This window comes from Podarcis liolepis, assembly GCF_965112155.1.
Source record: "Podarcis liolepis genome assembly, chromosome: 16".
Taxonomy (NCBI): Eukaryota; Metazoa; Chordata; class Lepidosauria; order Squamata; family Lacertidae; genus Podarcis; species Podarcis liolepis.
Window position 1 is genome coordinate 43,061,801 of NC_139567.1, and position 15,530 is coordinate 43,077,330.

Genomic DNA, 15,530 nt, shown 5'->3' on the forward strand with positions numbered 1-15,530 from the left:
TGATCACAGCATTCCTTTCAAGGTGCTCACAGACTGTTTGCTTAATGATCTGCTCCAGAATCTTCCCTGGTATTGATGTCAGACTGACTGGGCGGTAATTATTTGGGTCCTCTCTTTTCCCCTTTTTGAAAATAGGGACAACATTTGCCCTCCTCCAGTCTGCCGGGACTTCGCCTGTTCTCCAGGAATTCTCAAAGATGACTGCCAGTGGTTCTGAGATCACATCTGCCAGTTCTTTTAATACTCTTGGATGCAGTTCATCTGGCCCTGGAGACTTGAATACATCTAAACTAGCCAAGTATTATTGTACTATCTCCTTAGTTATTCTGGGCTGTGTTTCCTCTGCTGAATCATTTGCTCCAAATTCTTCAGGTCGGGCATTGTTTTCTTTATCGGAGAAGACTGAGGCAAAGAAGGCATTGAGGAGTTCAGCCCTTTCTGTGTCCCCTGTTTGCATTTCACCATCTTCTCCTCTGAGTGACCCCACTGTTTCTTTGTTCTTGCATGGTGTTGGGACTCCAGCCCCATCAGCCTGGGCCAGCATGGCCCAAAGGGTCAAGGATCATGGGAGTTGTAGTCTCAGCAATACCAGGTTGGCAAATGCCCACACTAGTCTCTGGGAATTAAGCCTGGTGCTAGATCAGAGAGCTTGGGGGAGGGGATCTGCCAAACTAAAGCAAAGGGGAGAAAAACGTAGGGCACATCAGAATGAACTTGGTGAGAGGAGAGAGAAAACTGAATGGGTTCTTACTGAAAGCAGGTCACAGAGTTAATCTCCAATAAAACAGTTTAGTCCTCAACATATGTTTAACATCTTGAAAGTTAGGCAACACTAAGACAGGATTAGGGTATAAAGGAACTGATTTTGCATCCATCCAGCTATTGGGTCAAACTAATTAAAAGCAAACACCCGTTTTGCACTGCAGTCTTGACCCTGAGCAAGAATTCCTGCCATTTCTATTTTTAAATGATTGGTTTTTTAAAAGTTTCATGTTTTCATGCATTTAATACATCTACCTACACTGGAGTAACAGACCTATTTTAATTGTTGCCTTTAAGTCTCTTAAGTCCCTTGGTTTCAGTAGGTCTACTATGAGTATGATTAACATTGGACATCACCCACTATGTAGAACTAGTCCTTTTGTTTTTTCTCATTTTCATATCTTAACGGCTGAGCAATTTCCGTGGAGGAAATATGCTGGGAATCAGCATTTTTAGACTGCAGCTTTCACCTTCCCCTTGCATGATATGAAGCTCCAGGAAAATTCCAGAGAACACATGCAGTCTCAGACATGCCTCCTTTGGATGGAAGGGAAGGAGGCAGCGAGGTTCCAAAAATGTTAGCAAGACCATTTGGAGGGACAAACAGCAGAGGCTCAAATTTGAGCATACTTGCAAAGTCTAGGTAAGGGGTTTTTCTTCTCCAGGCTGGTTCCCAGATCCACTTGGTGATGCCATCTTGGAGTAAGCTTTCTTTAGCTCCATCTTAAAGCCAAATTATTTTGGTTAAATTATACATTGCACCCACCAACTTAAAGCATACAGCCCACTTTTTCCGCAGGGAAGACATAATGACTAAGTCTTCCACGTTTCTTTCTGAGTTTGCTCACTTCCACTTCCTTTTATAAGCTCATCAAAGTGAGTACTGATTTATTTATTTTTTAGTGAATTGAATCAGCTTGCATGAGTGTGTCTATGAAGAGTGATCTTGAGAAGCAGGAGGGGGAGAACCTTGGCAAGCCCAGACTGCTTATTTTTTTGCAGAATTGTTTTTTTTAAAAAGGGGTGTTTAGTTTGTGTAAGAAGCTGCCTTGATACAGTCTCAGGCCATTGGTCGATCTAGCTCAGCAGTCTAAACCAGCTGTGGGGAACTTTTGGCCGTCCAGATGTTGCTGAACTGCAACTTGGAATACTATGTACAGTTCTGGTTGCCTCACCTCAAAAAGGATAGTGTAGAGTTGGAAAAAGTTCAGAAAAGGGCAATCAAAATGCTCAAAGGAATGTGCAAAGGTTGCAACATTTGGGGATTTTCAGTTTAGAAAAAAGGCAAGCAAAAGGCGACATGATGGGAGTTTATAGGACTATGCATGGCATGGAGAAAGCGGAGAGAGACAAGTTTTTTCTCCTTCCTAACACAAACCACAGAGCCTAGGACTTGCTGATCAGAAGATTGGCGGTTCGAATCCCTGCGACGGGGTGAGCTCCCGTTGCTCGGTCCCTGCTCCTGCCAACCTAGCAGTTCGAAAGCATGTCAAAGTGCAAGTAGATACATAGGTACCGCTCCGGCGGGAAGGTAAACGGCGTTTCCGTGCGCTGCTCTGGTTTGCCAGAACCGGCTTAGTCCTGCTGGCCACATGACCCGGAAGCTGTATGCCGGCTCCCTCAGCCAGTAAAGCGAGATGAGCGCCGCAACCCCAGAGTCGGCCAGGACTGGACCTAATGGTCAGGGGTCCCTTTACCTTTACCTTAACACAAGAACTCAGATATCCAATGAAGCTGAATGTTGGAAGGTTCCAGACAGAAAAAAACCACACTCCATGCAGCACATAGTTAAACTATGGAGGGCAGGACACAAACCAATGGCTTCAAGTGATAGGTGATTCAGACTAAACAACAGAAAAGAACTTTCTGACAGTAAGAGCCGTTCGACAGTGGAATGGTCTCCCTCAGGAGGCAGCGGACTCTCCTTCCTTGCAGATTTTGAAGCAGAGGTTGGGTGGCCATTTGTCATGGATGCTTTAGTTGAGATTCCTGCATTGCAGGGGGCTGGACTAGATGACCAGGGGGTCCCTTCCAGCTCTAGGATTCTATAAGGCTATCTCCTAGCCATGATGAACATAGTCTGCTTCCATGGTTGGAGGCAGCCATGCTTCTGAATGCCAGTTGCTGGAGACCCAAGGAGGGGCGAGGGCTCTGGTGCTCAGGTCCTGCTTGTGGGTTTCCCATTGGGGCATCTGGTTGGCCCCTGTAAGAACAAGATGCTGAACTAGATGGGCCATTGGCCTGATCCAGCAAGCTCTTTTTTGCTCATTTCTGCACCTTTCCCAGCTCCACAATATCCATTCGGAACAGTACACAGTATTCCACTATTCCGCAGATTTTTATATCAACAGTTTTATTTTCAATTCCTTCCCTAAAGGAAGGAATCTTGCTTCCTGCCCCCCCCCCCAAATTTCAGAAGACTGTAACAAATTCCTATATGCCCTAGGAGAGAGAAAGTGATGTGGTATTTAAAAGCCTAGATTCATTCATTCATGTATTTACAAGCGAATTACTCTACCCTCCCAAGAGAAGGTCTTGGATGTGCCTGGTGGGATTAATGCCATTCCCCCCTCCCTTTTTGCAATGCAGCCGCCACCGCTTCCCTTATCCCAACCCCATGCTATATCACAAGCTGTTTTTCTCAACCCAGCCCTTTGTCTGCCCCAAAGCCTCTTTTGAGCAGCCTCTAGGAATGTTTCGCGGGTAATCCGGACGCGGCGCCTCCCCTGAGAAGGGCTGAGACGATCCCCTCGTAATCCATGCAACTCAGATCTCCTCCCGTTGTCCTAACAATTGCCAGCTATTTTAATCCTAATCTATTTGGTGCCCAATTTGGGGCGGCAGGGGGGCGGCAGAGAACCAATTAAAGCTGTGTTGGTACATCTCAGCTGGAGGACAGGAGACTATCCAGCCCTGCAGGTCACCCCCACTTCCACAGAGAACCCCCTCGGACCCAGGCACCACTCTCCCAGGTCCCCCTCAACCTGTCAAGCCACCAGTGCAATCCCACAACTGGCCTTCAGATGGCAGCAACTCCTCTCCTTATCCAAGGGGGTGGGGTGGAGAAAAGGATGAAGTAACAAAAGGGGGAGCAGGAAAGAGAAATGTTTGGCAATTTCTTCCTCAGTTCTCAGGACTCATGCTGCCGCAGAGATCCCTGCAGACTCCCACCTTCCTCCTGTGGCTCATAATCCCTTTGGTGGGCAAAGGCTGCTGTCCCTCCTTTGTTATTTGCAATGCAGTTAACTTAAATTAATACATTTATATCCCACCTGTCCTCTGAGGAGCTTAAGGGGGCACTCGCTGTCTCCATTTTATCCCCACAGCAACCCTGTGAGGACGGTTACAGACTGAGTGTGCTTGTTACAGATAGGTAGCCGTGTTGGTCTGCCATAGTCAAAATAAAAAAATTCCTTCCTGTAGCACCTTAAAGACCAACTAAGTTAGTTCTTGGTATAAGCTTTCGTGTGCATGCACACTTCTTCAGATACACTGAAACAGAAGTTGCCAGATCCTTCTATATAGTGAGAAGGTGGGGAGGGGTATAACTCAGAAGGGTGGTGGGAATGGGAGATTGGCAGATAGCTGAGATGAGCCTGTTGACGACTCTTAACGACTGTAATAGGTCTTACAGGAAGTAAGTGTGCTTGTGTGTGAGAGAGAGACTGGCTCAAAGCCACCCGGTAAGAGCTGAGTGAGGATTTGAACCCAGGTCTCTCAGGTCCTAGTCTGACACTCTAACCTAATGTGATGTTCTCATTTCCCCTGCTTGCTTCCATGATCCACCTGACAGCTCTCATGGGCTTGCCAAACCCGAGGTTCTCTCAAGAGCTCAAAGTGGGGCAGCAGGAGTTCAAGGGATCACCAAATCTCACCTTGCAATATTGCAGGGCACATTTCCCCACCCAACAGTGCGTCTGGCAGGGAGGCAGTGCAGGACCCCCGGTTGGCCTCTGAACCTACTGCAGCTGCAACTCACTGCTCTGAAGGAACAGGCTCATCTTGGACTAGTGACGCGGACGAATTCCTCACCCACGACGCCTGGACCTGAAGTCAACATCCACCTTGCCACTGGCAGAAGGCCGGAAAGCTCCACTGTCTCTACCATGGCTCCCTACCTGAGGACCCCGGCCAACACAGCGTCTGGCTGAGCTGGCTTAACAATGGGCATTATGTGTATTTTAATGAGCTGAATAAAGTGACAGCTTATCCGTCTTGGAGGCGTGGCAAGTGTGTGTATTAACTTAACAGTGCTTAGCTTATTTTTTTTTTAGTTGTTCTGTTAATGTTGTTAATATTGTTTTATAGAGTATAACTGCTGCATTGATTTGTGAAAGATATACAATGGATTTTGGTGATGTTTAGTTTTTTTTAAGTTGCTGCTTTGTTAATAGCGTTTTCTAGATTGTAAATATGATTTATGCTGTGTTTGTGCTGTTCTATTATGTTTGACTATGTTACTCTTATTTATTGTTTGTAAGCTGCTTTGGGATTCATTTGAAAAGCAGCACAGAAAAACAATAAATTTGGCAGTCCAATCAATCAGTCAGTCAGTCAATCAATCAATCAATCAATCAATCAGTCAATCAATCAGTACGACACCTTGGGCCATTCCAGCCTCTCCTGGAACATTTCTTTAAAAATCATTAAAAGTCCAAAGGAAGCGGCCTTATTCCAGGTCAGACTCTTCATTCTCCTGCAGATGGCCTGTTTGCTGAGCATGCAAACTTATTTGCTTGCCCAAAGTTATGTGAAGATAATACAATGTCCACTCTTTACTGGGTTAAAATGGATTGCACAAGTTGCCCAAACCATGTTTCAGCCCACCATCTTGGGTTAAAATGGAGGCCAGGGTCCTGATGTCAACAAAGACGGCTGCCCCACCTTGTGCAGAGTTTGAGGCAATATCTCGAGAGGCAGCCAAGCCTCGAAAGAATAGATGGGCGGACAGACTGACCGCTTCCCAAAATATACAGAAGATTTGTTCTGATTTTTTTGCGAGGGAAGTTACACAACAGTGAGCAGTCTCTACAGTACCAGCAGTTATATATGCCTTCCCATTAATCACATTTTGCCGTTGCTTTCCTAAATGCAAAAAGCCTGTTGTTGTTCTTTAAGTGGATGTGTTGCACCAGAGTGCTTCAACTAACGTGAGTGGTGAAAAACCTAGATTTCTGGTGACTGAAATCCTTCCTGCAAAATGCTGAAAGTCTAGAGGTGACCTCAGTCTCTCTAGCCCAGCAGTGTGGTCTCTGACTGGTAGCATCTCTTCAAGATCTCAAGAAGGCAAAGCTCCTTTCCATCACCTGGTCCCTTTTTAACTAGAGAAGTTGGGGATCAAACCGGGGACGTTCTGCAAGTCAAGTGTGTGCTCTGCCATTCATCTTACCATTTCATGGAAGGAAATTTGTGGTTGGGATGTTTTGTGTGTGGGGTATGTGGATATGAGTTGTTTTTCCTTTCTGGGAGGAGAGGAAGTGTTTGTGGTGATTAAAAGCAGCCCAATCAGTCTCGGGTTCCGTCCCAGCCCTGCCCTGCTGTTAGGCAGAGTGAGAAAGCTGTCTCAGGCAGCACATTTTAGGTATTAGGAGAGGGCAGGCAAATTCGTAAGCTCCTTAATCTGCTGCTATTGTCTTTCTACTGCTAGAGAAAGGGAGTGTCACGTTTTCATTTTGCCTCAGGTACCTTGGATGCCTGCGCCAGAACTTGTGCAGTAGTGGTTAAGAGCATTGGACGAGGACCTAGGATTCCAGGGTTCAAATCCCCACTTGGGAAGGAATCTCACAGGGTGACCTTGGGGCCAGTCACGGTCTCTCAACCTACACTACCTCGCAGGGTTGTTGTGAGGGGGGAATGGGGGAGAACTGTGTACGACACCTTAAGCTCTTTGGTGGAAAGCTGTGTAACAGAAATAACCAATACCTTGGGCAGCAAAATGTCTTGGACCAGCTCTGCTTGGGAGCAACTTCTGTGATAGCAAACCCCAAGTCCCTTTCCACTTGACAATTTTTGCATTTCCCCCCTCTGTGTGCTTAAAGTGAAGAATGGAGAAGGACGGGCGAGAATGGCAAAAGTCTGTTTTTCTTCTCCTAATGTGGCCCAGAAGCAGACACACACCCCAGTCTCACATTTGCCACAGTGGCAGGACACCTGTCTTGGCCTCATCATCCATCCCCCAGCCACTCTCTGCCCCCATTTGCAGACCCCCCCTCTCCCTCGCCCCCCCCCCCGCACTTCCATTTATAGCCGCAGCCCAGGCTGCCCTCCCTGACTCCAACCCAGAGGCTCTTGCATTGCTGTGCCTGGAGCCCTCCTCCCGCTGCTGCTGCTGCTGTTCTGTGAGCTGGTTGCTTTTTCTGTGTGTGGAGTCACCCACCTCTAGGAGGAGGGTTGCAGCCTGCTGCAGTCCCTCCTGGCAAGGCAAAAAGTTTATTTGACTTTATAAAAAAGAGAGAGAAAGAGAGAGGAGAAGAAAGAAAGTGACGTAAAAACATCTTAAAGAGCTCTTTGGCAGCAGATTATCTGGGAATCGGACCATGTGAGAAGAAGGGGTGTACAAAAAGACAGTCCCCGGTGCAAAGTGACCCATAGGATCCAAAGCAAATGTAGGTGGGATTGGTGAGGCCGGCTTGGATGAGCCAGTGCAGGAGAAGCGCTCCTGAATCCGCTGGGACACGCCAGGTATTTTACGCTTTATTCTCCCCCCACCTCTTCTAAATGCAGATGCCTAAAAGTGCCCTGTTTGGTGATTATGAGACAGAAGCTGGGGGTGGTCTTTTCCTTCGCCTTCCCCAGCAGAGCTAATTGTGCTTTTGCTCATCTTTTTCTATCTTGATTTTTTTTAAAAAAACAAAAACCTGAGATGGCAACGGTAATGCACACCAAAAAAAGAGTCTGTATATATTTGCATGAGAGGCTTTTATGCCCCTGCTGCACTTAAAACAGACAGTGAAATGTTCCTGCAGCTCCAAGGGAGGGGGGAGGGACGGGGACAAGGGAGCCTTTTGAATTTATTTATTTATTTGTTGCTGTTTCAAGTTTTACTTGAGTTAAGAATGTGTTCCTTCCTCAGCTTTTCTGTCTGTACATGCTTGCTATCTCAGTTATTAGTGTCGGCTCTGAAAGACGGGTGAGCAGCGTGTTCCAACCAGCTTTTGGCCGAGTGATCGGAGCAGCCCTTAGCCGTACTGCAAGATGCAACCTCCTTATTTTAGAGAGAGGGCAGGAGGGAGAAAAAGTGTGCTTTAAACAAAAAAATAGTAGGGACAAGACATTTCAAACAAGAACAACAATCCAGTTAACTTGGGTGCCTTGCTTTTCATGTTGGTTAAGACAGGAAAAACTGCAATAAGTAAGCTTACCTGACAGCTTACTGATGTCAAAATATTTCATATTTTCACAACACCTCTCTCACTCACACACCTGTACAGGTGAGAGGGGTATGTGGGTGTCCCCCTCCTTATAGAGCAAACGGAAGGAGCTTATTTTGGTGACAAGTTAACAATGCCTCACTTGAACTGTACAGAAACGAAACAAATTTCACAACATGCATGGGTCTATGAAAATTACAAATGTGGTATAAAGTGCAGGGTGACGGGTGTTTTTGACCTCCAAGGACATTAAAAAGATTGGGCAAGCTGAAAGGGAGAGAGATGCAGCAGATGTGGAAATATCTGAAAATATGTTTGGGATTCTTTTGTTTCTTAAGACAGTTGCAAAGACATATAGGTGGCTCATCACAGCACAGGCAACAAAGGACGGGACCCTGGCCCCGGGGGCCATACCTAGGCATGAGGGAACGAGGAATGTCACTGTGCCTTCTTCGTTCCGATCTGCTCTCAAGGAAGATGGCCATCAAAAAATAAATATATCCCCTCATTCTGTTTTTGACCTGTTTTTAGGACTTTGGAACCTGGTGGGCTAATTTAAAAGTGATTCCTAGTACACGTTCTCACGTTCTTGGCATTACAGTGCCATGCCTCTTGATAGCACAGCTTGGCTCTGCCTCTCGTGGGGAACCAGTTGAAAATCTGGGAATCAAGAGTACATATGCTACTGTGACTTTAAATTTATAAAGGACCAGTCCAGTGCAGGGAAGGGCTGTGGCTCAGTGTGTAGAGCAGATGTAGGAAGTCCCAGGTTCAGTTCCCAGCATCTCCAGGGCAGGCTGGGAGAGTTCCTTGCCTGAAACGCTGGAGAGCTGCTGCCAGTCAGTGCAGGCAATACGGAACTAGTTGGTAGTTTCTTTTGCCTTGGCAAATCTTCCATGCTCTTTTTTGCATTGAGTTTTAAATGGAAACAGGAGTATAGACCAGCCTCCCCCAACCTGGTGCCCTGTGGATGTTTTGGATTACAGCTTGTGAACCGCCTTGTGTATAGCAATATAGAAAGGTGGTATACCACATAAAAGTGAAATGAAGCTCTCATCGGCCTCCAGAAGTGTGCAGGGTTTCTGGCTCAGTTTTCCAGCTGGAGAATAAGCTGCCTTTGAGAGCGTTAGGCGCAAAGGCACTTGACATTTTGCTGGGTGTTCACTTAGGTTAAGGGGCAACAATATGCAAGCTATTTGAGTTTCACAAAGCTCTGACTGAAGAAGAATGCTGTGGAATGCAAAAGCTTGTACACGTGCTTCACCAACTCTCGAGGTACAAGGTAGGTTTTGAAAGATATATTAAATCACAGCAGTGGCAGCCTGGTTCAGAGAAATGGTCCACCACCGCAGAATCCTCTGCCATAGAACGAGGATCTTGGCTTTAGATGGCTTTAAAGGGCCACACGATTTCATGGAGGGGTGAGACTGCAGAAAGCTCAGAGACAGGATAGCCAAGTGGAACCTGAATGCCCAGAGGTGGTTTACCTCTGAGTAAGTTTCTGGGAAGCAACAGGTAGAAAGAGAGCTGTTGCCATCATTTCCTACTTGAGGGCTTCCCAATGGAGCCTCTGGTCAGCCACTGTGGACACTGGATGAGATGGGTCCCCTTTAGGGACTGATCCAGCTGCAGGGGGACCGCTGTGTTCTTACACTAGATTGTGCCCGGCACTTGGAGACATGCAGAAGTGTGTGACTGCACAGGCTTCTAAGAGGTACTTTGTTCTGTTTATTGTTAATTAATTAGAGTGCTGAGGAACTTAATGAGATGTAACCAGTGGTCTTCTTGGGATAAACAGTTCGTATTCCCACAGTCCACAAATTTCTTTTGGTCCTTTCTACAAACAACAGATCTTCCAAGGCAAAACATTTTAAAGTTTGTTTTCTGCTGTGAGGGAGCCCATCAAGAGCTGGTCTCCCTCAAGCTGCGCACGGCTTGAATGTGAAAAATAGCGAAAAAAGGTCTTTGCCCAAAGGAGTCTGGAATTTCCACAGATTCGTCAGGAATGCAGACCATAATAAATAACAATAACAATAAACATAGACTCAATTGTGGAAAATTGAAGGTTTGTGCTTTTCTAGACAATTGGCTCCGGAGCTTGTTGTCTAAGCTGGGAAGAACTTCAGAGACTGTTTTTGTTCTGACTGGGAAGCTATGATTGACCCCCAAAAGATACTAAAAACAAGCTTTAAAACACGGCTGGCACTTAGCACACAGGCAAAAAGCCACCGCACCCCAGTGCATCTGAAATGTAAGGGCAGACGAGGGTGGAGGGAGAGGAGAGAGAAAGAGACAGGATGAATGAACAAGTCAAGACTTCACAAGCGCAGCAAGAATGAAGTGGGGAATGGTTTCATAAATGGACCTACAATCTTCAGGAAAAACAAGGTTGAGGTCAAGGAAGACTTCTTAGAAGTGAGGAGAGGGAAAGGGAAGGAAGTAATCTGAGCCAAAGTTTTGGAGTGGCAGAGAAGCATGACCCGGGGTCAATGAGGTTTGCATGGGGCTGGAACAGATTTTGAGAGCAAATCCCATCATTTGGGTTTTAGATGGAAATGGATGGATGCCTCTGCCTGAACCCAGAACGCGGTTCTTAAAGGTTGCTATGGGGTGGATCCTTCTCTCTTTTAAGGGAGGTCCATAACTCTCTGGTAGCAGCCTCTGCTTTGCAGGCATGAGCCCATTCACTCCCAGCACCTCTAGTGAGAAAGGGACCAGGGAGCATGTGATGCGAGAAGACCCTTCTCTGCATGGGGAACCGCAGCCAGTCAAGAGTAGACAACATTGGGCCAAGTGGACGAATCACCAGATCTGGTAATATGGCGCAGAATGGTCACAGCTCAGGGGGCAGAGTGTATGCTTTGCAGGAATAAGGTCTCTGCTTTGATCTCTGGTCTCTCCTGTTAAAAGGATAAGCTAGCATGTGATGGGAAACATCCTCTCGGACTATGAACCCAGACACTGCTAGCTAGAAAGACCAAGAGCATGACTTGGTAATGAAGAGATTGCTCTACAGCTTCCATCCCTTCTGTGACATTGGAGGGGTCACTTTATTGCACAGACTGTAGCCCAGGTAGGGATGAATGTATTTGTCTATTTCTCTTAGTTTCTCATTTTTCCAGCCTTAAATTCTGTTCTCCATATTTCTGCGTTAACTTGCAATTATTATTATTATCTCTAAAAGTCCTAATGAAAATTAATCAGCAAATTAGGACTGAAATTTCTCATAACGTACAGATTTTTTGCCAGTGATTTCCCTTCGTATAATGCTTCATATGTTATTTTCACAAATGTATGTGGTTTTTATGCACTCCAAGCAATTTTTCGTGCAAAATATGTGTTTGCTGAACTGCACCGCAAATTTCAGGTTAGTGTGAGAATTTCAAAGTTGCTTTGGGAAATTGCTAATTTGCTAGTTTTGCATTGAAATCCAAACTGAACCGAATTCCTCCCCACGGTAGCAGATTTTTGAAACGTATTTTGCTAAACCCTGTTCCAAGCATCCATTCTTCCAAAGGAAGTTGGCCCCATCTAGCACTGAAGACTCCCCAGTGAATGAAGCAAGTGCTCTTGGGCATAAAATGAAGCGCAGCTAAGCGCAGTGACATAAGGCATTTGAGTTATGTACTGAATCCAAAAGAGAAGGGAAATATTATCTCACAAAAACAAACACAGACCCACTAGCCCCATTCAAAGAGCCCTACTTTCTGGTTCTGCTGCCAAAATTGTGGGGGTGAGGCTGCCAAGCCCTATCGGACCACAATCCATGGTTGGTGGGCTTGGCTTTGATAAGTCAGGAATGTACCAGCCTCCATTAAATTGTGTGCATGTTTGTGGGTGGGTTTATTTGTTTTCTTACCACTGGGTGAGGGGGAGAAATGGTTCTCTTTTTTTGCAAGTGAAACTGGGGGAAAACTTTTAAGCTGTACTTTGATGAAGATTTGGTGTTTGGCTGTGAGGGGCCCAACAGAGTGGCCTCAAAGACCAGCTACCTATCCCTGGCCTGCAAGATGCATTTTAAATGCAATTGCCTTGGCCTACGGCAAAGTTTCCTTTTGCAAATAAATCACCCTGAGTAATCCCCACTCAAAGCTACACGAACTGCAGTTAGATAACAGCCAGGCTACCCATATACATTCATTCCTGAGGTCTCTTTCCCATGAGAGTCTGAAAAACTGAAGGGGTGAAATCTCAGGTGTTATTTTGGCAGGGGTCTGGCATGGGTAAAGTGTGGGTAACTACTAAAAATGCTCCCTAAAGCAAAGTCTGGATTCAACCCCTGCAGGATGCATCCTACAGGAAATGCTTGTTTGGGGGGGGGGCGCGTGGTGTTAGTGCCAGGACTTTGTTAGTGCCAGTTCTTGTGAGGAAAACTGAAAGTTAAGGAGCATCTGAGCTTACAGAAAGTGCCTTTTCCTCCTCATGAACTTAAAAGCACAGCCAACTTCCACACCTGGCGATCGCTGATTAGATGTTGTTTTCTATACTGACCCCTGGCACTTCTCCTCCATAGCAACCAACTATCAGCCAAGAGGCTTCCTGGGTAAAAAGTCCATTCCCATCTTTGCAGCTAAGGGGCAAGGGTTGCATCTGGGTGGTATAACACATGCTATTCATGCAACGGGTCTCAAGTTCACTCCACGGCACCCCCTAGTAGGGCTGGGATAGCGTTCTGCTTGAGAACCTGGCAAGCTGATGCCGGTCAGTGTAGACATTATTGAACTAGATGGACATATGGCCTGATCCTGTACCAGGCAGCTTTTGCTGAATACGTCAGACTACCCAAACGAATGGGGGGACCCTAATGGCTCTGGGGGAAGGGCCCATAGCTCAGAAGCAGGGAGCCTGCTTTGTGGGCAGGAGGTCCTGGGTTCAGTCTGTGGCATCTCCAGGTATGGATGGAGGAGATTCCTGCCTGGAACAGGAGACAGCCACTGCCAGGCTACATGGGCAATACCAACTGAGATGAACCAATTGCCTGACTCTGCATAAAGCAGCTCCCCATGTTTCTAGTCAGATCAGCTCTTTATTAACAACCTAGGTGACTGGAATGGGACGTGGGTGGCGCTGTGGGTAAAACCTCAGTGCCTAGGATTGCCAATCGTATGGTCGGCGGTTCGAATCCCCGCGGCGGGGTGCGCTCCCGTTGCTCGGTCCCAGCGCCTGCCAACCTAGCAGTTCGAAAGCACCCTCGGGTGCAAGTAGATAAATAGGGACCGTTTACCAGTGGGATGGTAAACGGCGTTCCGTGTGCTGCGCTGGCTTGCCAGAGTAGCTTCGTCACGCTGGCCACGTGACCTGGAAGTGTCTCCGGACAGCGCTGGCCCCCGGCCTATAGAGTGAGATGGGCGCACAACCCTAGAGTCTGTCAAGACTGGCCTGTACGGGCAGGGGTACCTTTACCTTTTAGGTGACTGGAATCTGTTACCACAGCTCAGTGGTAAGCAGAGATTCCCCCCCCCCCCCAGCCGGAGCTCACAGGATCTCAGCTCTGGCACCTAGAGAAATAGCACTGGTGATAATGTAAGCAGAGGGTCTCGGATTTAATCCCCAGCATCTGCAGAAAGGCTCAAACCACTGGGAGCCGGCCACTGTAGATGCTATGCTGGAGGGCCCAGTGTTCTGCCTCGTATATCTCCTTCCCATGTTCCACAGCAGAGAAGCCTCTTTTCCCTTAGCTTGCCTCTGAGCAAAGGTGTGCCTGAACCCTCCAAATGCCTCCCAGAGCCCCTTTCAAGGCTTAAGCTGCGCTTGAGAAAAAGAGCAGCCCCAAAGCCGGGTGCACTTTCCAGGTTGTATGTTTTTTATTAGTGGTGCTTCCAGCTGTTGAGGAACAGCCAGCCAGCCTGTGTTTGCGTAAGAGTGACCTTTCCAGCGGCTCAGAACAAAAATAGATAGTAATAAACTCTTATCCTTGATGCTGTTCACTGGAGGACCTGGAAAGTGTTGGGTGGTGACGGGCAGAACGGCAGATGGCGAAGGAGCCAGTCCCAGGGGGAAGTGAGCCCCAAGGGGTTTAGTGCAGTCTTTGCCAACCTGGCGCCCTCAGATGTTTGGACCACGACTCCCAACATCACCATCAGCTGGGACTGATGGGACCCATGGGCCAAAGCATCTGCGAAGGCTTGTTTAGTAGATACCTGCTGCCCCAAACTCTTGACATGGCTGCATGGTCTTTCTTTTTTTTAAGGTGCCTGGGCAGCCTGGCTGTTAAGCAGACCAATCCACAGTTAGACGGGCTGTTGCTTACTTGCCATCAGCCGTCCAGTGCTGGGCCACTTGGAAAAAGTTTTTTTCCGTATCAGCCCATAAATTTGTTGATGCTATTTTTCTTGATTTTTTTTTTTTTAACTGTGAAATCACTTTGGGATATTTTACGGGAAGCAATTCATAAATGGAATCAAATATAGAAATAAAACAATATAGAAATAATAGAATGGCTTAAAGCACTATCCCTGCATACATATGGAGGCTCCATTCAGATATTGGGTTGCTAACTGTGGTTGGTCTCCTCCTTTTTGGAAAGCTGCCTTAAGGTGGTGGCCGTCAACACGTCCTGTGGCAGCGAGCAAATTCCATGAGCAAATCTGCCTATGGAATTGAGCCGTAATTACAAATAAGTTACTTATAGGCATATAAAAAAGAGGAGGCACTGAGAGGATGTGACTCAGCAGGAGCCCAGGGTGGCCTTAACTGAAGCTGGCTGTGGAACGGAACGTGAAGATGATTGCGGAAAGTTCTCTCCCAGGGTGCCTGTGACCGGTGGGTCATTCTCTGCCATTCTATCAAGTCCAATCCAGAGGCTTAAAGTCCACCCGGGTTGCCTCTCCGCAATTGTACCTGGCACTGAATTGCTCTTGCCCAGGTTGTGAAATCACTGGGCTTCCAGTCCCCGCGTGGTTTTTATTATTTTCGGAGGCTGGCTGAGCCCTCCAGTGGCAGAGCTCCGAAAGGATGTCCCAGGAGTGGGATCCTCACGGGAAAAACTGAAAGTGCTCGGTCTCCTGCTCTGTGCTGTTTGCTGCTTCAGGGTCTTTGTGCTAGTTGATGATTAACCAAGGTATGACAATTGCAACATGCGCATGGCCCTAGAGATCCAGGTTTCTCTGCGTGGGAAAAGGAGCTAGCAGGTGATTGCATGGGGAGCCTTCTCCATGCCCTGGAATTTCAGGATTCAGCAGGTACAAACCCTTTCTTCTTTCTCCTCTTACAAGCTACTCCCACCTGGCCACAGCCGGGAGATGCTGATACTGGATTGTGGATTAGAGTTCTCTGATTTAATAAGGCTCCTGTGGGCTGCTTGGGGCAGATCCTCCCCACTTTCCCCCTTCACAACAATCCTGCAAGGGAGGTAAGGCAGTGACAGTGGGCCAAAGGTCCCCTGGCACTTCATGGCTG

The 15,530-nt window shown here is 47.2% G+C and overlaps 1 protein-coding gene across 4 annotated transcripts in view; it reads left to right on the forward strand.

Annotated features, from left to right (window-relative positions):
• Positions 1–5,885: 5,885 nt before the first annotated feature.
• Positions 5,886–15,530, forward strand: part of SLC6A4 (solute carrier family 6 member 4) — a 37,162-nt gene continuing 27,517 nt past the window's right edge. The window contains exon 1 of one of the 4 annotated variants that reach the window (XM_083479889.1): positions 5,886–7,443. The gene's annotated coding sequence lies outside the window, so the exon portion shown is untranslated. Of the gene's footprint in view, positions 7,444–10,814; positions 11,206–15,208; positions 15,314–15,530 lie in introns of those variants that run through there. The other 3 variants (XM_083479892.1, XM_083479893.1, XM_083479894.1) reach the window with 3 other exon arrangements.